This window comes from Neopelma chrysocephalum, unplaced genomic scaffold (assembly GCF_003984885.1).
Source record: "Neopelma chrysocephalum unplaced genomic scaffold, ASM398488v2 Primary Assembly neopelma1_25, whole genome shotgun sequence".
Classification (NCBI taxonomy): domain Eukaryota; kingdom Metazoa; phylum Chordata; class Aves; order Passeriformes; family Pipridae; genus Neopelma; species Neopelma chrysocephalum.
The window spans coordinates 38,628,272-38,653,509 of NW_020897694.1; positions in this window are offsets into that span (position 1 = coordinate 38,628,272).

Sequence of the window (25,238 nt, forward strand, 5' to 3'; positions counted from 1 at the left end):
CTTGCAAAAGGAAAAAAAGAAGAGAGTTGGTCAAAGGTTATCACAGTGTTAAAGTTGAAGAGATACCAAAAGACCTGTTTTAATATCAGGAAATGACATATATTTTGCTTGTTTTAGTGTTCCTCTCTGGAATGCTCCGACGAGCATAACAACCAAATGTTGCCAATGCCAACAAGACTGGCAAGGTCAATATCTATATTTAGGAGGCTTTGCGGAAAATACAGGAAGGTTTGAAAGTCCTGATAAAACTGTCCCAGAGGCCAGCACCCACTCCTTGGTTTTGCCGCCAGGATCCTGGAATTCATTCCAGTGATATTTTTCCAGTTTGGGGTAGACAACAGAGCCAAGCTCACCCTTCTAACAAACCAGACTCATCTCTGTGTGTGCTGCTGCTGTAGTCTGGCAGAACATTTTCACCAGCAGGTTTTTCACACTGAAAAAGCCCATTGTGTTTCCTATTCTCTGCACCGTTGGCTTAGTTTAACCTTAGTAAGCAAACAGCATGGTTACACAGCCATCCATTTACCCTGCTTCTCTGGGTCCTGGCAATCCAAGATGCCCTGTACCATTTTAAAAGTGACTATAGCCTGAATTGGGAGAAAATGATAAAGAATGCAGTTGGAACCACTATGCAGAATCATGCAAAAATATTAAAAAAAAATCATTTTGCAGCCTATCATTTTAATGAAATACAAAATGGTGTTTTCGTGCAGCTATTTTCATGTAACTGGAAAATGATTTTCATTGTTTTCAAGTGTTGGTGTTTCACAAGGGGAGAACACTAGTATTCATGACTTGCAAAACAGAAAAAAATATCTTGGGGTATTTTGATTGAGCGATACACCGGAAAGGAGAGGCATGATGAACAATGCTGATAAACAATAATGTGCTAGGATAATAAATTGCATAAATAGAAGAATACATTTTAAACTCTGAGAAGCCACAGGAAGGGTCATGAGTAGAATAGCTATGTACAGTTTAGGGAGTTTAGGATTTAGCAAGAAAGGATATGCATAATAATTTGAAAACACAGTTTGTCTTATAATCATCTCAAAAAAAAGCCCAAAAGAACTGCCTGTCTAGCTTAATCTAGCCTTTTCTCCATAACGTCTGAGCAAGTATGTCATTTAAAGTAGTGAAGATTTTACTGTGATTTTCTGGTGCACATACAACTGAACGTGCAAAGACCTGAAGCAAGAAGTTATCTGCTCTATTATACTGCAAGGGAGAAATAAGAGAAAGAAATTGAATCTGTAAAATAGAAAAAGGACTGGATATCTAAAGGGATTTTTATCCTGTTTCTCTAAGGAAACAATGAAATCTATTCTGTGTCTCTCAGCCTGACTAATTTCAACTTAATGGACAGAAAGGTAGAATTGTTAAATATGTTTTGTTCCTACTAGTACCAGAGATAGAGAATTTGGAGAACCACCCACTGAAAGCAAGTTCGTTTGCTCACAGTGCTTCTGAAAGTGTGACACTTCTTTTCTGAACTTGAAGCAAAAAGATGGCTCTGCCTCAAAATGGAATCCACAATGGATACAAGCTTACTGGTTAGCAAGAAAACCACAGATAAGAAGGTTGGAGGTTTATACTTTCCATTTGCAGTGTTTGAGTTGGTCTTTTAGGAAGCTCAGTTTGCTCCTCCAGGTAATTCTGGGGATAAACTAATGAAGGAGAAATAGAGAAAATGGACAGCTATATATTCTGGCTGAAAAGAGAAAGATAAAACCAGGATCACGGAAGAGGTGGAAGTAGCATGGAAGTGTGACATATGGCTGTTTCACAGAGACACACCTGAAGGGTTTATAACAAAGATGATCTCACGTAAGAGGGCACCAGTCAGCAAAGTAAAATAGACAGCAGTGAAATTTAGGAACATCAGTTACTCTGCCACAGTATATTTAAATGTTTTTATGCCTACTCTATATTTCCTCATGAGGAAAGAAAGTATTAAAATTGATCCTGAGATGCAGAAGCAAAGATCTTTAAAAATGTAAAGTTTTAAATGAAAAATAACACAGCAGTTGGAATTTTCCTTGTAGCTATCAGTAAGTGACCTTCCTTGGCAAACTTCCTGTGTATTTCCTGCTCTGCACTGTTGGGAATTGTGTTTTAGGAGGTTCAGAGTCCAGAGGAAAAAGATGAGGAGTACCCAACCAGATGATGGCCACAATCCAAATGGAGATGCATGAAAGGAAAATTAAGTGGTGTCCATTAGAAGAGGAGAAATAGCTCTAGTACTGCCATAAAAAGACCTTAGTAAGCTCATTTAATAGGTACCGCTCCTCAAAGGCCTCAAAGGTCATTGTACTTTCAAAATTTATCCCAGACACAATGTAACAAGAAGACATCCAGTGTGGAGGCTGGTGTACACGGGGTACACACAGGAGTTCCAGACAGCAGCACTTTTCTGAAGGATGAGGTTAAATTTTCTATGGCAATTGTAGGAAAACCAAATGACAACACAGCTGAACTATAAATCTTATCGAAGTCACTATCAAAAAAGGGGAAATGACTGATCCGTTTTCGTAAATCAAAGTTGAGCTTCATCACTTTCTTACCCTCAGGAGCTCATTAGTTGCTATGGAGAGCTTCTACACAAATATAACATTGGACGTATCACAAATGAGCATCTAGCTGACAAAAAGGTCTAGGAAAACACAAGCATATGTTTCACGGGAGGTCAGAAAGAATTGTTAATTTAGGTGAATAATGACTGCTATAAATATGTAGTGTAGCTTTAAAAAAAAAGTGTATGATTTATTAAAAAGTGACAGTTGCAGATAATAGATTTGGTTTGTAAGGTAAGGCTGCCATTCATATAACTTTTTGTCATTAATCACAACTGCAATAAAACAACATATATCACAAATAACATTTAAAAAATAACTGTATCAGCTTTAGTAAAAGTATTAATTATTATTTTGTGCCTAACACTAGAACAATTTGATTATCCGTTTTTCAAGACTCAAAGATATGCTTTTAATAAATCATCAAAAAACACATTCTTAGTTCAGAGAAATAATCCTCCAAGAATAGAATTATCCAGAGTGTTTCTTCCCTTTCCATTACCACAGTGCTCTTTCTGATTTCCATCATGATTAATGTGAGCCAAGATTATTGTTATCATGAAGTGTTTTCAGCTTTTCCTGGAAGGCAAGTGTGTGGAATATCGTATTTTCATCACCTTGTAGTAAAAACTGTGGATGATTCAGGTCTGTAACCTCAACAGAACAACTACATTCGCAAGCAAAGAATTGCTTAATAAATAATTGATTAATAAATCAAATAATGACTGGATGAGAAATCTTTGTGGAATGTTAATCATTTTCATAGTCACTAATATGAAGATGAAGGGTAAAGGTTTCACATAAAACTAACATTAGTTACTTATGAGTGAGGAACAGTTTAATTTTAAAAGCTCGGAATAATTATTAACTGGAAGAATATAGCAATCATCCAGCTTTTTCGATCATCTGCAGATAGCACAGACAGAAACGCAGGACAAAATGGTACAGATGGCACATAGTTCAGATGTAGTTACTCCACTCAAAATTAAATCATCAAAATATATCTTGCCCGTGAATTTCATTACAGACACAACCTGAACAACCCCACAAAGAATATCTTCATTAGCCAGTCTGCTGGGCAATATTGTAACCAAAATATTGCCTAAACTGGAGCTGTGTGAGTGACATTTTTCATAGCAGGTATATTCTACCTGTTTTCAAACACTTCTTTGTGTCTTCTCCGTTTTGCTGTGGAGTTCAAATTCAGCAAATCTGATCTCCTGAGCATGGCCTTATAGCAAGTGAGATGGCCCTGTGCTTTCTCTGCATTTGCTCACACAAGCAGCTTCTGCTGAATGACAGATGCACCATTTAGATTACCAAGCAGCCCCTTGAGTGCACATACTCTCAGGTTCTCACCTACTTTATGTGGTGAAACAGTTAATAACTGAGGATAATGGTTATGATGAGTGACTATAAAAATAGCAGTACTTGTTAGACAAAAGGTCTTTTTAGCCTGATATTTCAATAGTGACAGGGAGTGGATCCTTAGAAAGAATATAGAAGTAAGTATACGCTTATCCTTCTCCAAGCACCAGGACTCTGAAGTGATATATGAAGATATATGAAGCAATTTGAATCAAGACCAGAAACAGATCTGAAGAATTTTAGAAGGACCTTGGGAAAGGGGGTGATGAGGGAATGTGATAATGACTGACATACTGCTGTTCTCAAATGTCAGGTAAGGGGCACTGAAGGTGATCACCTAAACCAGAGACTTGCTGCTGGGTTATGCCCTAGGTATAACTGTGTAAGTAACAGCCATGGACATCATTATGGAAAATCTAGTCAATCTCAAAAGGTTTATCCTGTCAAAAAGGAAAGCCAAATGGAACAATGTGGATAAATGGGATAATGAACCTAAGCATGTAGGGAAGTTTATTTCATTTAAATTAATAATATAAATCAGATCTAGTGAATATGAACTAATGAAGTAATCTGATTTATAAGTTTAATGAGATTTCTGAATCTATATATTCCTCATATTTCTATGCTTGTTTCAAGGACTTTTCATAGCACAAACTTTGGATTTAATCGTAATGAAATTGTTAAAGTTACAATGATGTCAGTGTGCTCAAGGGGATCCTGGCAGCCCAATAATCAAGGAGATGGTTTTTAATTTTTAGGAGAAGTAGAAAGAAAAAATATAATGAAGTTCTATAGGTCTTTCAAATTGCTCAGATACCATATATTTTCAAAAGGCAAAAAAAAAAAGAGAAAAGTTGTTGACATAAAATACCTAATATAACTAAAAAGAAGGATAAAAATAGGATTTCTAGTATTCGAAGATGAATTTAAAAGAATATGAATATCTGCAGTGGTGATAAGGGACTTGGTTAGTACCAGACAGTGTGTGTGTACCAACATAATGGAAATAGATTTTTTTTCTAGGATAGCCATAAACATAATGACACAGAAGTTCCCTTACATCAGAGATAATAACTCCATGTTGAAAAAGCAGAAAAAGAAACTAGTAAGTGATAGTCTTAATGCCAATGCAACAGTTGGTACAAGATTTATCAGTTCTAAAAAGAATAATACAAAAGAAAAATCAGATTTTTTCTGTCAGAGCTGTATGTATATAAAATCAAAAAGTGAAATGAAATTAGGACATATTTTAATTTCTCAAAACTCACAGGTACCCTCCATTTTGGAGACAGTGATTTTGTCTCTAGTCCTCTGACTAGTTAAAAGTAAAAGATACTTTCAGAATGATGTTTCCCCACTGCTATTTTCCATGGTTCCAGTGTTTCTACTGCCATTGAAGGAAGCAACTGAATTTAAAAGAAGTGAAGCCAGAACAGTTCCCAGCCTGACTTATACCAGCATTCCCCAGAGCTGCACCTGCAACCCGTGCCACACTGGTGCAACCAATGCCACACTGGTGCAACCAGTTGCACTTGCAGCTGGTGCAACCTGGTGTACCATGTGAGGACTTGGGAGCATTACTGAAACCTGTGCTGCGACAGAAATAATTGTCTGAGCAACCTCACTTGTGATTGCTCAGGGGCTCTTCCTGAGCTCAGTTAAAAACTGCTGGTTATCCTTCACTTTCTGTGCGTCTAAGCACATGCTGTGCCAGCGTGGACGGGCTGAGCACCAGGACTGAGTCACATGAAGCCTCACACTAAGACCCCTGGTAAAACTGTGTTCAGGCTTGGCTACGGACATTGAGAAGACCTCAGTCCAAGCAGTCTGAAACATGCACTGTCTCTGACTGTGCACTTGCTAACTTGCAGTCAGCTTCCCTTTTCATAAGCGAGCGAATAATTTCTTCAGTATGGCTGGCTCCTGTCCATCCAGTGGGTGTGTGACAACAGGAGCATTGCTAAACTTTCTGTTTGCTTACAGAAAGGGGCTTGCAGCCTCCCCTTAGTTTTGCTTCAATGTCCTTCCATGCCCCTTGAAGTGGGCATGACAAGCTCTACGCTTGATGTGTGGTGCTGATATCTGCTGGCTGAAATTCAACACACTTCCAGAGTGTGTGTGTTTGTCATTCACACCCTTTATTCCCACTGCCTGACATAGGGCTCTTCTGCCGTTATTTCAGGTCTGCTTACTTTTAGTTTATTTAGCTCAAGAGCTGAAGGTAAAGATTTTTTAATTTGTCTGCTCACCTCTGAAACTGATTAGCTCAGAAAAAAAGTTATGTAAGGGGTGTTAGACTCCCTTACCATGGATTCAAGTATTCAAGATGCAAAGTTTTTAATTCAGACTCTACCATCATGGCCTCAGGGTAATCAGTAATTAAACATGGCATTGTTGCCTCTCTGATGTGTTTTCCCTGAGTGTACTATACCTTGGTACCTTATCTCCAGCATTACTGCTTGGGCCTGGACAGACTTCTGTTCAGGCTCCTTTCTGTGTCCAGCACCAGACAATGTGAGCTCTGCTCTATTCAGCATCCCATGTGGATTTTGTGCCACATTACTGACCTTTTATGATATCCTATTGTGGCGATCTTTTTTCTAGTAAAATATCCTATTACACGAAACTATTTCATCTCCATAATCCTGAGGCCTTTTGTATAATCAGTGGTGCTCAGGCTACTTCTTGTTAGCCTCAGTTTAAGATAATTCTTTCAAGCTGCTGTGAAGTTGGGTCATTTTACATTTCTTACTCGAACTTGTCAAATTTTGTAACAGTAATAGGTAGCACTTAAATCACATTTACTTCAAACCCTTCTTCCTGCAGCTTCTTCCTTTCAGTGTTTATCAGCACTCCTAAAATCATGTCTAATATAAGGAGCTCTTTACTGGGATTGTATTTCAGTTTAATGAGGATTTTTACATCATGATCATTTTCTGAAGTCTAGATAATGCTTTGCACAATGATTTTTCTAGTAGGGCTTCTGAAGTTTTATGGGCTGTATCTCCTCTGACCTCTTTCTCTTTGTAAACATACTTATGGAACTCCTCATAAACAAAAATATTTGGTCTCTATTTTCCAGGCTGAGAATTTAATTTTTGTGTTACAGCTAGTGAGTGTTTCAGAAGAAGACACAGCCACTCAAAAGCCACTCAAAAGGATATGCTGGCTACAGCCTGGATTTGGATTTTTTTGACTCCATACAAGTGGGAAGGGTCAGCTGCCACTGCCTCCAACGGGTTGTTTAACCTTCTGGGTAGTTGCTAGAGACTTCTTCTGCTCCCTACCTGCCCAGCTTCCCTGTGGCTTCTAGGTGACTTTTTGCATGGTCTGGTCTTTTTAAGGTTTTGGATTTTCAAGATGGAGTGTCTTGCTCAGTTCAACTCACTATCGAGCTGCTGCATTTTGTAAACCAGTTTAGAAGCTATGCCCCTGTGTGCACCACGTTCCAGCCCAGAGTGCTATAATAAATATGTGATAATTAGAAGCTGATACTGCAGCTAATACCAGTTAATTCATGAGGGAAGTAAAAAAACCAATGTTAATATATATTAACTGTCACCTTCATACTTCACATTCCCTTGACAAGGCTTTAATTGGCTGAAACTGTAACTCCTGCAGTGCCATGAGCAGCAGGATGTCGTGTATGATTTGGGGCAGAGACATCTACTCAGAGAGCAGCAAACATGGTTTGCAACCAACAGACGACACCAAGAAAAGCGTGAGATTTCAAATATCAGGCAGTAAGCTGTTTTGGGTGCTTCTGTGTATGCATTTTTAAAGGCTACATAATACAATTTCAGAATGCAGATCTGGGGAGATACCTCTTCATATGGTAAATTGATTTTCTTATCAAATTATATCAAACTGTACTTTTAACATCACTTACTTTTCTTGGCTTAGTCAGCTGAAACCATGAATTTATTTTGCTTCTGCACAAGAATTACAAAATGCTTGTGTGGTATCAGACTAGAAATTAAGATTTCAAATCAAATAAATGTTAGAAAGGGGTTTGCAAATGGCCTAATATGGAGAGCAGCTTGTCATAAGAACAAAATAATTACTCCCTCCTCAAGTTCAATGACAGCAAAAATCACACTTTCAGTAGAAGAAAACTTGTAGTTCACACAACATTAGGCACATTCTGAGTAAGTTTCATTTGCACAGCTACTTTACCTTTGCACAAACCAGTGTGAAATCTGTCCATCCTAAAAATAATCAAAGGAAATGCAGATATGTTTTGAGCAATTTAGGCTTGGAAGTTTCTTGAAGCAGCAAAGCCTCTATGAGTCAGCCAGATGTTCCAGAATGAATTATTTAGAAAAGGATTTTCAAGTTAATTCTGTGAAATTAGTTTTTAACATTTTGTATGAAATAAAAAGGGTGTTGAGTTTGTGAAGGTAAAAAGAAACCATCCAAACTTTCTATTCTTCATACATATAGGAAACTAAGTCTGTCTCTTCAATTCAAAACTTACAGATGGGTAGAAAAATATTATGAGTTATTTATATGCCTCCAGCATGCTAACAGCCACAGTAAAGATTTTAAAATGTTGCTGTTCCTAGAGAAATGCAGAACAACCCCTGTGATTGGAATGCCCAGTAAAAAGTAACTTAGTCCTTCAAAAACACCATAGAATCATAGAATCGTTTAGGCTGGAAAAGACCTCCTAGATCATTGAATCAAATCATTAACCCAGCATTTCCAAACCCAGCATTAAACCACATCCCCAAGTGCCACACCTACATATCTTTTAAATACCTCCAAGGGTGATGATTCCTGGGCAGACTGTTCCAGTGGTTGACAACCATTTCAGTGAATAAATTTTTCCTAATATCCAATCTAAACCTCCCCTGGTGTAACTGGAGACCTTTTCCCCTCTGTCTATTGCTTGTTACTTGTGAGAAGAGGCTGACCCCCACCTGGCTACAACCTCCTTTCAGGTTCACCCTGAGCCTCATTTTATCCAGGCGAAACAACCCCAGGTCCCTCAGCTGCTCCTCACAGAGCTCATGCTCCAGATCCTTCACCAGCTCTGTTGTCCTTCTCTGGACACGGTCCAGCATCTCAATGTCTTTCTTGTAGCGAGGGGCCCCAAACTGAGCACAGGATTGGAGGTGCCACCTCACCAATACCAAGTACAGAGGGACAATCACTGCCCTGGTCCTGCTGGCCACACCATTTCTGATACAAGACAGGATACCATTGGCCTTCTTGACCACCTGGGCACACTGCTGGGCACACGTCCATCTGGTTGTCAACCAGCACAATATTGAAGAGCAGCTTCTACCTTCATACAAGCACCAACATGCCAGAAAATAAAGACAAAATGTTGAAGAGGTCGACTGGAGAAGTAGAGAGATGTTTGACTGTGATGCATAACAAGACATCATCCAGAGGATCAGTTCTGGAGGTGGGAGGGACTGAAACACTGAAGGTTTATTATTTACTGTTTTACAAGAGACAGAAGAGTTTCACACTATTTGTAGTCCAAGTACATAGTGTTTGTATAGTTAAAGCAGAGGGGTATTATCACCTCTGTGTTTTCCTTCATGTCATGCTTGTCAACTGTACAAATTTTCTGAGTTTGTCTGCAAAGCTTCCACCATTCCACACTTATATCCTCTTTGTAGCAGTGGGGTTTTACTTAAAACAAAATTCTATCCTCATTGTCTTATTTTGGCTTCCCTTAATCTTTAACTGACCTTGGTAAAGGGACATGTCAGGGCCAAGACACTGTGCTGTAATGTCATGCCACAATACCACATGGACACCAATATGGTAGAAGTAACAATGTCAGAGATTTTCATTTCCCATGAAAATCAAGAATAGGAAGAGCACCCCAATAACTAAAAGAGAGTATTTGGAAAGGATCTAGTCTGAAATCCGCATGCCTGGAAGACTCCTCTTGCCCTCACAGAAGAAAAAGCTTTCAAGGTTGGGGTACCTGCCAAAGACAAGGAGAAGTGGGAACAAAGCTGAACTGGAATTCCACCAACTCAGAGTGGGTCTGCTTCTGAAGTTCAGATGGAATTGAAAATGTGAGGTCGATCAAAAGTGGTTGTGTCTGAAAAAACTGTTTGTTCAGAGCAAAAGGATTAAGTTTCATAAATATGAAACTGCATGAGCACCTGCCCATTCCTACCTCTGTTTCAACCTGTAGTTAGTGCTGTGCTTCTTGTGTGTTTTCTGTTGACAATATGGGCTGTTTAGGCTCTATTCAGGGGCCAGTGCATTTCACTATTGATCAATGGAGTTATGATGATTTGCTCTTGTTGGTCCTGAGGCAAGGCACAGCAGAGTTCTGGTAGCACTTTTGCAACGAGATCAGCTGCAGGCAAAACATCCACTTAAAAATGCCACCAGTGCTACTTCTTCCATTGCTTTATCTTTCAGCTCCATGACAAAACTTTAGGATGATCTCTAAGATTGATCCAGTCAAAACACAGCAGTTAGACAGCACTGAGGATTGCTATAAATTTATTCCCTAGAAGGCCGTGATTTTTCATATGGTATCTTGACAACAACAGACTAGGCATGTGATGCTAAATCACAACTGGGATTTGCCACTGGTCTTTACATGCCTGCAAGCTGCATGTGGACAGAATAAAATGACAAATGAAAGAAACATGAAAGCAAAGACATTTTTACTTCCTCAGAAGTAGAGAGAGAATCTTAATTCCCTAGGCCAAGTGACTTCCTTCACAATCCTGTCAGATCAATAGCAAAACAGGAATGAGATGATACCTATTTTGCTAATTGCTAGAATGTTAGGAAGGAGAAAATCTGTTCTTCCTGATTCTATCTCTTGAGACGTGCCATGGTATCCAAACATTAGTAACCAACTCTGCTATCTCTTTTAAAAATCTGTCCGCTAAAAACAATAAGCTCAAATTATTACAACTATAGAAAGACCTGTGTAAACAACAAGTGCTTGCTTTTCAAACTAATGGGCATTATTCTCTTACTGGTATCCCTTAGTTAGTACACTAAGATTGACAGCTTAATGATTAGGTGAATATTTCACTCTGTCTCTGTAATGCTACTTTAATGGTATCTAGTCAAGTGTCTAGAATCCAGAGCCTAAACCTCTTAGGCATTTTTGATAGTCTCAACTAAGCTCTTTGTCGGCATTCTCCAAATAAACACCCTTTTCTTTGTTTTTTATCTGTCACAAAAGACTGGGTCAAAGCTATAAAAAAATTATATCTCCAGTGACAGAAGATACTGCCATATTTCATCTTCCTGAAGGGAGTCAAGAGCCTCTTGATTAACTTCAGTGGGAGCACAGTCAGACTCAGGATTTCACAGTATTCATTCTTTTGCTTGATAAGTTGAGTTGCTTTGCATTGTTTAGTTACATACAGACCATATTCATTAGTCATTTTCATTCATGACATGGATGAATTCATTAATTTCTGATGATGGTTTAGATTCAGAACTATTACTTACAATTAAGTGCTAATGAAGGCTATCAGTGTCTGGCATTTTTCCCTTCTCTGCTAAATGCTAACAAGTTTGAGCACAGGAAAAGGGACTTGTCTTAGACAGGAATTGACTAATTTTAACAAATAAGCCTAAACAGTGCACTGAACACTGCCTTATAAAAAGTAAAATAGTAAAATCAAGGCTGCAAAAAGAGCTATTTTGTTTTTTACAGTTGTTTGCAAATACATTCTTCCTTCCCCTTAATCTTCCTCCCATACAGACATACATGAGCCACAGAGAAGTATTTCTAGTGTATTTATACACTAGAAAGGTGGTGGGGCATCAAGGGAAATCTGGTCTCTGCTGCTTGAAAGACAAAATCTTTCAATGATGCCACAGGAGCTATTCCAGATTGGAACTGGTGTACATAACTTCTGAAGTCCTGCTTTCTGCATTTCCATTTGCCTCATACAGAAGGCCAAGTGCAAAGAGCAGTTGCAGATAGACACCATGGGTCTGAAAGCAGCATGGTGTGCAAACAAGAGGGAGCCTTATGCCCCGTGTCAACCTTTGGGAAGGCAATTCTTCCCCATATAATTTATTGTTTGAACAGATGAAACAGCAAGAAAATGGCATAAATGAATGCATTTCAACTGGGATATGGTAGTTACAGTCTTCTTTCTCCTTTATATTTACCTTGCCATCCCCTAGTCACACAAAGGGGGACTTATGGATACGGCAGTAATGCTTACCATGCCCTTTCAACATTGTTAGGAGTCCTCAGCATGATGAATCAGGAAGAGGGAAAGCCAAGATACCAAATATTTTTCTCCAGGCTCTTTCTGGTGATTTTTCTAGCTTTTTTTTGTGGGACCACTCTCAAAAGGGATTTAGGAAGAGGCCCTAAGGAATGTGGACCTGGGAACAGAACAGGCACAGAAGATGGAAAAGCCAATATAGTTTGTGGAGCCTTGGGCGGATGCTGTGAATTAAGCATTTCATGGTTTTGGTTTATAGAAAAGCCTTCATTAATTACTCATGTGATTTAATATTAATCAAAAGAATCCACTAATTCCAATACTTTATAAAAGCTCTTTTCAGTGGGCTTTTCGTAGTAAATATTATATTCTGCTTAACATTAGATACTGACTAAAGCTTTAAACTGAGATATCAACATGCCTAAAAACAGTCAGGGAAATCTTAAAGCAAAAAATGACTACAGCAAATATGAAGAATGTTAAGACAATGGTAAATGACCCGCAAAAGGTAGCTTTCCAAACCAGTGGGAAATCAGAATGTTTATCTATTATGGCATATATGTACCTGGCATTTGTAATTGTATATTACATCTTCCTACCTCTTCTAATCATAACTGTCCTCATGGGCTCAGATATTTCATTTTCGCTTAAGTGTTTACAGAACCTCAATAAACCTAGTTCCCATGTATGCTTTCTGAAACTTGTTATTCATAAAATCTCACTGACACAGACACTGATAACAGCCAGACTCTGTGAGTGGATTCTAACTGTTGCTGTCCACTCTTTCTGCCCCAGTATCCCCAGATTTCGTTCTGTTTGCCGCCATGCCTGGACTGTTCTGCAATTAATGAAAAGGTTAAAACAGAAAGGTAATGGGAAAATGGAAAGGCAAGGGAAAAAGGAGAAGCTTCAGGACTGAGTGATAGGGTGTGTATTCCCAATGAACACAAAAGACACCTGGTTGTGAATAATGCATTTTGCTGGTGAAGATCAGTGATGTGCAGCTGAATACTACTATCTGTAAATGACAGTTCGTCTTGGAGGTATGGATAGATTGTGTAGATCATTGGGTTGAGAGAATGTCTGGAGCCTGAGTCAGAGGCAATTTTTTTTGGTATTTCAAGGGGATGTGTTATATCAAAGCTGATTTACTGATAGTGAATAAATAAGACTTACATATGAAGAATAAACTGTGCAAACAGAGACCACAAAGAAGATTGTCCAGCGTTCACCATTCAGTGCTCTGTTTTGCCATGTCTTTTTCCATCATTAGCTGTGGCAGGCCAGATGACAGGGCAGGAAGTCCTAAATTGTGGCTGCTCTTTACATAGGCTACAAATCACATTCTCCATGAATGCTGGAAGATCTGGGGCTAGACCTTTACCAGCAATGTGACCATGAATCAAAATTTAGTGGAAGTCAATGGAAATGTTTGCACAGATTTCTATAAACTTTGGATCAAATGCCAAACAAAGTTAAGAAAAGCAGAATATGCGTGTAGTGTGCTCTACCCCCAGTTTTTCAATGCCTCAATTTTACAATGCTAAAACAACAATATATTTCCCCTCTTGTCTGCTGCATTCTTATCATGGGTTAATAGCACACATTCATTGTCAAAATAAAAATAACAAAAGATGTAATTTGGCAACAGCAAGAATGACAAAACATAAGTAAGAGAAGCAATTTTTTGTGAAAGAACATCAGTACTGCTTAGGATCCATGGATTATAATTAAACATAGCATTAACATTCAGTGTGGCTTTTTAAAAAAAGATTCCATTCAGAAGCTGGTATATTAAGAAAAAAACAAATCTCATTATAGATGTGATGGTTCTGCTGAATTTCAAATTTATAAAATAAAGATGAAAACCTCTTATTCACAGAGTGCACTCCATTTACCCATGAACCACAGTTGCCTCTGGATTTACAAATATCTAGTTAACTATAACACTAATTGATTTAATGTGATCCAGGAGTAAAGGCCATCCTTGCAAATGTGGCTTCTAGTAAACATTCTTCCTAGATGTTTCCTTGTCAGATTCTACTTTTAAAATTATTAAAATCTAAATTATTGACATTCTTTCTTTGTATTTATTCATTATTCTCTTCCTTTTTTTTTCTTAATCTTTGAAGTCAGTTCTAAAGATAAGTTCTCCCTCAAAAATTCCATGCCAAAGCCAGGTGAAATTGAACTTCTCTCATAGTAGAAGTACTCTTCTTCAATGCTCTAATATGCATTAGCTTATAACTTTCTCTTGTCTAAATTACCTTTGTGCTGACACTTCTAGTACTTGTGGGTTTTGCTCATAGGTAATTTGGGAACATAAGTTTGGAGGAATTCTACTTAGCCAGTTCAGCTATCCACATATGGTTGTAACATATTTTACCCCACTTACTTTCTGGATGCTAGCATCCACACACACACACACACCTGTACGCATGGATGTACTGTAACACACACACATCTGTACTGTAATGGATGCCCACATGCCCAAATAAAAATATAAACCAACTCTCAGTAAAATGGAAATACTCAAACATGTCATTATGGATGAAATCTCCAGATGGGCTAAATCAGGGTAGTTAACTACGGTTAATGTAATTTTGGTGCTCTCTTACAGAAATATGGCCCTGTTTTTGCTTCAGTAAGGAACATGTTGTAAGGAGTTAAAGAGCACAGTTGCCTGTCTCAAACACTGTTAAGGCCACAGAAGGACTTTGCTATTTGAGATAAGCACAGAAGGGAGCGACAGGATGGCACAAACTCCAGGCCTGGTGGAGGCAAGATCTGGTTAGCATATCCTCGGTAATGCATCCAGACGAAAGTTGCCACGGTGGTAAACCGCATAAAGAAGCAACTGCTGCATACATCTAACTGGTCAAACAACGATCACCCCAAGTTTGGGACGGATGGCATCTGTGACCACCAATGACCACTGAAGCTCCGCCCCCAAATATGCCTCTATGGATACCTGAAACTTGGACTGTAAGTTAAGCCAACACAGCAGGAACTTGAGATCAGATAAAGGTGGTATTGTTGTCCAAGTGTCATCTCAGACCTAAGGGGAGGTTAACAAATCTGGGGGAAAAGAATATATCTCTGATAATGGACACAAAGAATGCAGAATTTATGGGCCACAAGGAAAGCCAGCTGAACAACTGCGTAGCTCTGACTGGGCAAAAGGTAATTCTGACAGAGGGAGATCGTGACCACTGACTTATGGATCACTGACCCAAGAAACCTAGCAAATCAAAAGAAGAGAAAGACTGAACATGTGGACTAATTAGCGCTAGAGGCAAGGGAACCATTTTACCAATAGCTGAAGAGAACAATGTAGCCAATGAGCATTAATTTCTTTGATTGATAAAATATATAAATGGTGAAAAGTTTTGATTGACCTTGGTACCCCCACTACCGAGAAGCCTAAAGTGAAGAAGGACCAGTGTGATTCAGTGGATCCCCAGGTGGTGACTACTTCTGTTTGATCTCTCTCTCTCCCTCTCTTTTCCATTTCTTTCTATCTCTCCACCTAAAATTCATTGTTAAATAAAATCCATACTATTGACTTTGGCATATGATCTCTTTTGTACCTTAATTTGGCAATTGAGAGGCACCTCTCAAAAATTGGATCTTAGTACCTGTGCTTTTCTGGAGTAGGAGAAAAAAAAGTATTGGGTAGATGTGAAAATAGCAGATTTTAAATGTTCTGGTCATTGTTTCTCAGTGTGACTTAAATATATCCCTTCAAATTTTTTCTGTCTTCCATACTCTGAAAAGGAATATAATAGACCCAAAACCTTCTTCCAGAGAGAGAGGATTTACAAAGCCCTGGACAGCTGAAGTAGTGATTGTGACCTATGACTGTGTTGCCCAACCAGCAGCTGATAATGCACCACTTGGCTGTACAAGAGATACAAAAGAAGTTTATCTGCCAGATAATGGCATTTAATAAAAAATCATTATATGACATACACAGAGATTTCTTTGCTTTCAAAAAAAGTAAATGTACTAAACGGGGCAGAAAATGTTTAATATTCAAAGTGTAATCAGCTTTCCGTTCATAAATATGACAGACTGTGGTGATACCTCATGAGATGGTCCATAGAGTTTTTTTCAAAATGGTAGTCAAACTTTGGATTTTTTTTTTTTTTTTCTGAGGAAGTTTGATAGTCCTTTGCTAAGTATAGCCTAGGGAATACAGCTTGACCAGTCTCAGCACTAATGGAACAGACCAGGGCTCTGAGTCTGGTGACTTTAAAGAGAATCAGGGAGATGAGGGAGGAGACTGATGAGGAAGGAGATGCGGAAGTTGCAGTCACTTTCCCAAAAGTTTTTAGACTAATGCTCCTCTTTAGCATGTATGCCTGAAAAGCTGAAATCATTATGTGATTAAAGTGCTCCACCCTTGACTTCTGTGGGAGTCTTAACTGTCTCCACGACAGTCAAGAAAATGAATTTGTCACAGCTCATAAGAACAACTGCTTATTGAAGAGGAACAAATGTCTCCAAGTATGATGGGAAAATGTAACAGTATCTCTCTAATCACAGCAGAAGTGAAACTGGTACATATAAGACAAAATATTAAATTAAATATCTTTCAAAAAGGCTTCTCTTCTGGGGATAGAGACTCAAGAAAAGATTTGTTTGGCTATCAGGTGAATGTGAGATCTCAGAAAAATGCAGGAAGCAAAGGTGATTTAGTCTGAAGACTATGTAAACAGAGGGATGTGGAGTGGAAGTAGAGAGGCTTTTCTACTGCTGTTTTGAACTATAGCAGGGAAATGGCTTATAGTACATTGTGGGTGGTTGCAATACTTGCAGTTCAAAGGCAGAAACAATAGTTGCTAGAGAAGAAAGCCAGCATGACTAAATGGTTGGAAATTGTCCTGTAGAGTGAAACATGACAGGAGCAAAATCTATTTTGCTTCTCAAAGAGAAGCTTAAAGAAGGCTTAATTGCAATCTAAAAGAAGGTGGAGTAACAGCAGCCAAAGGCTGGAAGCTGAAGTTCAGCAAACTCAGAAGTCAAGCAGGGTGCACGTTTCAAATTATGGTGACAATTAGTCTTTGAGACATTTGAGCAATTGTTAATAAAGATCTGAAATTTTAAAATCAAAACAGATTTTTTCCCCCCCTCACCCCACCTCACCCCCACCCCCAAGGAGATAGGTTCAGGGTGAACCAAAAGAATATTTGGATAAACTCTTTGAACAATTTTATGTTCAAGATCAAGCCTAATGGTCTGGCAAACTAATACTCTTTTCTACCCATCAATCCTCCTGCCTAACCTGTTGGTTATAAGCTGAACCTGTGACAGGTGTATTTCTTCTGTAGAGTTCTCAACATATCTCTGATAGTCTAGTAGACTGCTGGGAAGGTCTCTTTCTCTCTCAGCTACATTCTCCATTTCTCCACATTTCCAACTGTCTTTAGTCCCACTCCGAGCTAGAAATCCCCTGTATCTGGTGCATTAGTTCTGTGCAGGTAATTGTGTGATTTGATGCATGCACCACGAGCCCGGGTCCTCTCCAAACCCTGGGAAGCAATGCTATTCCAGCAGGTCACCATCAGTTCTCTGACTCCACTGGAGCAGCTTTCTGTTTCAGCAGGGTCACAATGCAGTAATGGTTGATGCAAAAATCAAACCCTTGCATTCACCTGTATTTAAAAACTATTTTTGAAAGAACAGCAAATATCAAAGAAACGTATCAGAAATATCAGAAGTACAGTTACACCTTACTAAACACATAAGGGGATTCCCTTAAGAGGAATCCTTAAGGCGAGCAAGAACAACATTGGTGTGGATGAATTTAGAATATATGTGACCCACTGCTGTTTTTACAAAGTAGCTCCTTCCCTAAAGTGCTGAATGCCCCCTGCTTCAAAATGAAAAAGCAAAATACTGCACAGCATGTGTTCTGTAGCCTCAGAGTGATACACAGGACTCTGTATTTAGACATATTGGCCAGGTTTTTCCCACCTCTAACTTTAGGCACTGACTAATCTATATAGTCATGAGAGAAAGGAAAGATCATCTTGTTAAGTGGCTAAAGTACATTAGGCTGTATGTAGAACTAAAAGTAACCATCTTATATGCCTTAAATGAGGAAAGGAGATGAAAAGAATTTGAATTAACATTGCACAATAACATTTATTTAAGAGGATACAAAATATCACTGAACTATTATCAAAGACCCATTTCTTACTCTTCCTTATTGCTTTTTAATTCCTACTTTTTCTCTTCCTTCTATCCTTTTACTTATGCTAGTTACTTGATCCACATTTGCTTTCTCTGTGATGTAAGAAAATATCTTTCACCATAAAAATACATACCAACAATATTTTCATATTCTTTCACAATCCCACACTCTTATCTGCCCTGTTTGCCAGATGGGCAAGCCTGACTTTCCACATCAGTTTCTACATATGGACGAATACTTTGGTGTCAGCCACTGACTACCTGGGAAAAAAAAAAAGTGACAAAACTCTCTCAGTGCTGTATATCCATTTTGGACAGCCTCATCACTGGACCAAACCCAGAGACATGCCGGTGCAAAGAAGAAGGAAATTCAACTGTGAATGCAAGTGAAAGAAAAGATGATGTAGAAATGAAGAGTGATATTTCTACACATGCTCTTTCAGTCATAATGCTGTGTTAACAGAAGTTTTGCACTTAATTATCATTAATCATGGACTGATCTCCATACAAATTGTAGTAAGGGTGAATCTGATCTGCCACAGAATACTTTATGAGCCCTACTGTATAAACCAATCCTGAAAGCACATTCAGGTTACTTGAACTCCTATGTGATTTTGTTAAAGAAAATCTAGACTGCTAGCACTTCTACACACATCTGGCATTTCAATAGTGCCCATACTGCATCAATTCTGCTCTGATTTAAAACACAAAAAAGGCTACTGCTTCGAAGAATTGCACAGGTTTCGATAATGTCATTGCATGTAGCATTGTTATAAGGGTTTCCATCAAAAGGGATACAACTGGTGGGTTCTCCCCTACCACTGTCAGCTTAACAGGAGGATTTTCAGTAAGGTTGTTACACTATAAACCTGAACACAAAAGCAAGGACACTTGTCATAACTGATTGACAGCAGCAGTGGGAGGCATATATAATCATCAGTTGAATGCTGTATATATGTGATAATGGGTATGTTACAAAATTGCTGTATATGTTATTACAGTGGAGCTAAAAACCTGATCAGGTAGCTTTAATACCTACCCTTATACTCTGAAAAGAAGAATACTGCTCTATGATTAAACATTGCTAAAGGAATAAATTTTACAGAAATTGACTTGAAGTCTGGAAGACTGATGAATATGCAGGTAGTCTGAAAGCTAATTTTTTTCTTTCTGGTGTTTTGGCTGGGACTCTAATTCTGGATCCCTGACTGAGTGCTGTTTGTGGCTATCTCACTCTTCTTTATTGTAAAATCAATCCCAAGAATTTCATTAATATTTTTCCCGAATCATGTGGACAAGCTCAGATCAGGCCTTGAGGCTTCACTGACCTTCCATACATTTCTTCTTCATGGATTTAAGCTATTTATTCCCCAACTTTTCTACTGAAAGACCTCTTTCCAAAATGAAAACCTCAGGAAGCAGATTTGAGCCTTTCTTTCCTGGAAGAACATCTATAACTATGTCTGTATAAGCAAACTAAAAAAAATTGAAGCATAGGGCAAAGTTCTGTCCCTTGACTGTCTATGCTATTGGTAAAGCTGTAGGAACAGTTTTGGTGTGGGTCAGAAAGTGTAGTTTGAAACCAAAGGCTGTTTGTTTGCATACGGTTTTTTAGATATGGAGGAAAACAGCAGTGCCCCCGCACTGTGCTAAATGACCTAGTCTGAGTCCAAAATCCTTTTATCACAGTTTTCAATCCATTTATTCATAGCCAGTGGTGAGCTCCTGCAGAGAAGGATTTGGGGGTACTGGTGGATGAAAAACCGAATATGACCCAACATTGTGCTCTTGCAGCCCAGAAAGCCAACCACATCATGGGCTGCATCAAAAGAAGCACTACTAGAAGGCTGAGAGAGTTGCTTTGATGACACAGAGTGAGGAGGAGTGACCAATATGCCAAAGTGCCCTGCAGTCCTTCAGAAGGACCTCAACAGGTTGGAGAGATGGGCAGAGAAAAATTGTCTGAAATTCAGCAAAGACAAATGCAGAGTCCTGCACCTGAGGAGGAATAACCTTATGCACGGGTTGGGGGCTGACCTGCTGAAAAGAAGATATGTGGAGAAGGACCTGGGGATCCTGGTGGACAACAAGCTGTCCATAAGCCTGCAGTGTGCCCTTTTGGCCAAGAAGGCTGATGGTATCCTGGGTCTATTAGGAAGGCCACTGCCAGAAGTTCGAGGGAGACAGTCCTGCCCATCTACTCAGCCCTGTGAGGACACATCTGGAGTGCTGTGTCCAGTTCTGGGCTCCTCAGGACAAGAGAGACGTGGAGCTCCTGGGGCGGTTCAGCAGTGGTGACAAAGGTGATGAGGGGATTGGAGCATCTCTCTTATGAGGAAAGTCTGAGGGAGCTGGGCCTGTTCAGCCTTGAGAAGAGACAACTGAGAGGGAACCTCATCAAGTACATGAAGGGAAGATGCCAAGATGATGCAGTCAGGCTCTTCTCAGTGGTGCTAAGCAACAGGACAAGAAGCAACATGCAGAAACTGAATCACTGGAAGTTCCACCTGGATATAGGGAAGAACTTCTTTAGTGTGCAGGGGACTGAGCACTGGAACAGGTCGCCCAGAGAGGTTGGGGGGGTCCCCCTCAGTGAAGGTATTCAAGAACTATCTGGATGCTATTCTGTGCTCTGTGCTTTAGGATGACCCAGGGAGGTTGGACCAGATGACTCACTGTGGTCCCTTCCAACCTGACTCATTGTATGGTTCTGCGAGTCTTTGATTCTGTGATTCTGTGTCTCTATGCTGCTCTTGGTGCTCCTGGAGTACTGTGTCCAGCTGTAGGTTCCTCACAGAAAAGACATGGACCTGTCGGAGCAGGACCAGAGGAAGGCCATGAAGATGATTAGAGGGATGGAGCACCTCACTTACTAAGACAGGCTAAATGAAATGAGGTTGTTTTGTCTGGAGGAAGGAAGGCTCTGGGAACACCTTATAGCAATTTCCAGTACATAAAGGGGACCTGCAAGAGAAATGGGTAGGGATGTTTTTCGATGGTAACAATTTTAAATTAAAAGGAGGTAGATTTAAATTAGATATAATGAAGAAATACTTAAATGTGAGGGTGATGAGGTACTGGGAAAAGTTGCCTGGGGAAATTGTGAATTCCCAATCCTTAGAATTGTTTAAGTCCAGATTTGGATGAGGTTACGAACAACTTTGTCTAGTGGGAGATGTCCCTGGCCATTGCAAGGGAGTTGGAACTAGATGATCTTTAAGGTCATTTCCAACCCAAACCATTCTTTGATTCTATGGTAATATTAAAAATAGAGTGGCATTGGTGACAGTTTGAAGACAGTGTTTTAGAAAGCACAATGACTGGCAAAGTGTATATAAATATGTATTTATGTGTTTATACTGAGTATTTATTTTGTGTGTGTTGCATATTATGTGTTTAGATTTTCATTTTAATACCATTCATCTGTTCGTGCTTTTGTTTACACTTGAAGTTTTTATCAAATAAGGAACTGGAACAGAACGTGCAGAAGTATTTAAGTAAAATAAAAACTTCTGAACTCTACAAAATTAAAATGCTTTTATTCCACAGGTATGCTTTCAGGCTATTTTCATTTTAGAGCAGAAGCCACATTTTTTACTGTCTTGTTCTTATGAATTACATTTTCCTCCTTGAATTGTCAGCATTTCCAAAGAAACAGCTATTTCAGTTCCTGGCTAGCTGTGCACAATGAGTTTATGAGCTTCTCTGGTTTGCAGAACTTGCTATGTCATGAACTTGAATTAATGATAAGTATTCCATTTGGACACATCTCCTATTCATGATTTTCTTCAGAACAGCAATGATCTTCAGTGTATTTGAACAGTGATACAAGATGAAAGAAAAATCCAGGCTTTTGGAAGAAAAAAGAGACTCTCAGGAACTCTTTGTCAAAGCCCATAACCATGACCTTTCCTCTGCCAAGGTAATCCTGCTGTGAAAGGCTTTGAGAGTTACCCATTAGTGCAGAGATTTGCCATCCCTTGTGCTGTTTGGGATAATAGCTGAAATAAAGACATGTAAGTATATTCTTCATGTGTACAGACACCATCTGGAATTTGCTATTAAACTATTGTTCCATTAAAGACCTTTTCTAGAACCTGTAGATTGAAAACTTAAGTAAGACCAGAGAGTTCTCAGGAAACATATATGACACTTTATCCTCTTCTTGTAAAAAAAAGGAAAAGAAAATCTTGTTTCAAACTAGTTATCCAACTAGTACTTTTTTCCCAGCTTGAGGGGAAAAAGGCTTAAGGAGTAAAATAAACCAAAACTGTCCTCTGTAAATAGCACAGACTGAGGACTGTTAATAGAGAATTAATATTCATAAAGAAAATTACAGGCTTTGGGTGCCAAATTTCAAATCTTCAACATGCAGCAGTCAGAAGAAATCCTCCCGTAAGTCAGAGCAAACTCAGTTCCAATAACCTGAAATTCTTCCTCCAGAAATGCAACCTGTAAACATTCTGTTAAACTGGCTATACACACCAATGTAAAAACTGGCACTAATTTAAAACTATAACAAGTATATAGTACTACCAAAGACCTTTTTTTGAGGATTATACCTTGAGTGAAAATGAATGCACAACCTATTCATTACAAGTGGTATCTGTAAGAACTCTGTGCCCAGAATTTATAGAGATTTACAAGGGATGGTCTAGTGCCACATAATTTCAAAGCAATATGCTGCTATTTAGGGCAAATGCCTGGCCTTGGTGCAGTCAGTGAAGTTTTCACAACATCAGAAAAGGATTCAACATTTCATGCTTTTCAAGTTTTTCAGAACTATGTATATTCTTTCAACCTCACTGTCTTGTTCAGTCAACAGTCCTGTGAATTTTTACCATTTTCATTCTATTTAGTAGTCAGTAATAGGGCAGATTATTAAAACAGTTAGTAATAATAATTTCTAAGAGTATTTATATTAGTTTTTCTAAATCCAACTCTTCTCTGCCTACACTTTTTGAGTGAGAGCTTCCTGATTCTCATTCACATTGAGATTTTTTTGCAGCACACCAAAACAGGGAGATGAAATAGAATTCCCTGAGGCCCAAGAAGGAATGGATGAACTTATGAGCTATGAAACAAATATAAATAAAATAAAGAAGAAGCTGCTGAAGAGAAACATAACCAGGTCAAATACTTTCATGAGGACTTGGGAAAAGAGCTTGCACATCTACGATTGTCACAGTTCCCCTTTCCATACATGGTTGGCTCTTTTTTCATAAACCTTATCTGCTCATAGAGGATTCTTCAAATGACCTGCCTTAAAACAGAGGTGACCCTTAACACTCTAAATTAGTTTTAGACTTACTTGTGTGCCTGTGAAGCAGTGGCTGAGCTTGCAATAAGTAAAGGGGCATGGAGAAGTGATTTACAAGGAGTCTACAAGACCTCTAGTCCCTGTGTTGGTTCCATAAACAGGAAAACCATGTAAAAAGTTAGAAGATAATATAGCAAAACTCCTGTACTTTACAGGACCATCAACTCAGAGGCAGAAACAGAAGAAACAAATTAGACAAGAAAGCCAAATTCTTCCATAGAGACAAGAAGTAGGACTTCTTCACAAAAAGTTACTGGCCACTTACCAAGGTAAAAGCTATCCCACCTGCACAAGGGTCATGTGTCAGGTTCACACCCGCCTGTCCATGCTACAGGAGAAACAGAGGCATAAAATGAAGCACAGGAGGACCGGAAGTCTCTGTTCCTTAGACTGCTGACACTACTTGTGTGCTGAGAGACATAACACACACCAATCCATCACCTGGGACAGCAAACACACATATCCTGAAATATGTTCCAACTTTCACCAACTCCCAGATGATGAAAAAGACAGAAGGAGCTGCTGCTGGGCTGAAGGAGAAAGTTTTGGAAAATCTAACCACTGTTGAAGTCCAAGACATAATGGTTATGGACAAATGCCAAATGACAAGCAGAATGCACTTCTTGTTATCAGAAGGTCATGTTTTACTATTCCTCTCCTAGATTTCTCTATTTAATCATTCTGATAATAACCTGCATTAGTGTGTTGCTGATTTTGACTAATATTTTGATTACAAAGGAAACAAATAAAAAGGCAACACTTCCAAACCCACGGCATGTTGTACCACTGCAAAAATTTTAGTGCTTCAAAATTCCCCAGAGCTATGCTAGTGCTGAAAACCTGACTACCTACTGCGTATTTTATAAATTCAGAAGTATACACTGGATGATATATTTCTGTTGCAAAACAAAATGAAAAGGGGTAGAAATTGGAGAGCAGTTTGAGTTTGGCAGAGGAGACTCAGTGGCAAAAAAAAAATCCTGTGAAATCAATGATGAAGTTCAGTGTCTTAAACACTCATTTGCAGTCATTCATCTCTGGCAGAAGATGTGAGCTATTATTCTAGGTGTCAGGAGTAAACCAAAATACCGAGTCTATATGCATCTTCTGTGAGCAGAATGTTATGTGCTGGTAAGCACCTCCTTGCGCCTGTACAAATCCAGTACCTAAATCATGTTGCTCAGAATGGATACAGAATTACACAAATTCCCCATAATTATTTGTATTTTAATTGAATCCAAGGCAAAGAGAATTTATGGGTTTGGGGTTTCTTTGTGTCTTTTGCTTTTTTTTTGTTTGGGTTTCTAAAGAAAAAAAACAGTGGTCAGGTTTTGGACAGTTTTTCTGGAATGAAGATCATTTATTATCAGCAAAGGTGGTATCACTTTAGGAGTGAAACTCCTTGTTTGTATTTTAGCCTTCTGTCACCCAAACCAGATTACCAGTCTTTTCTGTTTGCATAGAGATAAAGCTATTTTGTTGCTTCAGATAATTATTTCTTATGGGCTTCAAATAAAGTACTGATAAAAGAAAGTAAATTATGAACTCAAAGTAAGCATTTAGACTTTAAGACCTAGAATACTGATTGAACCA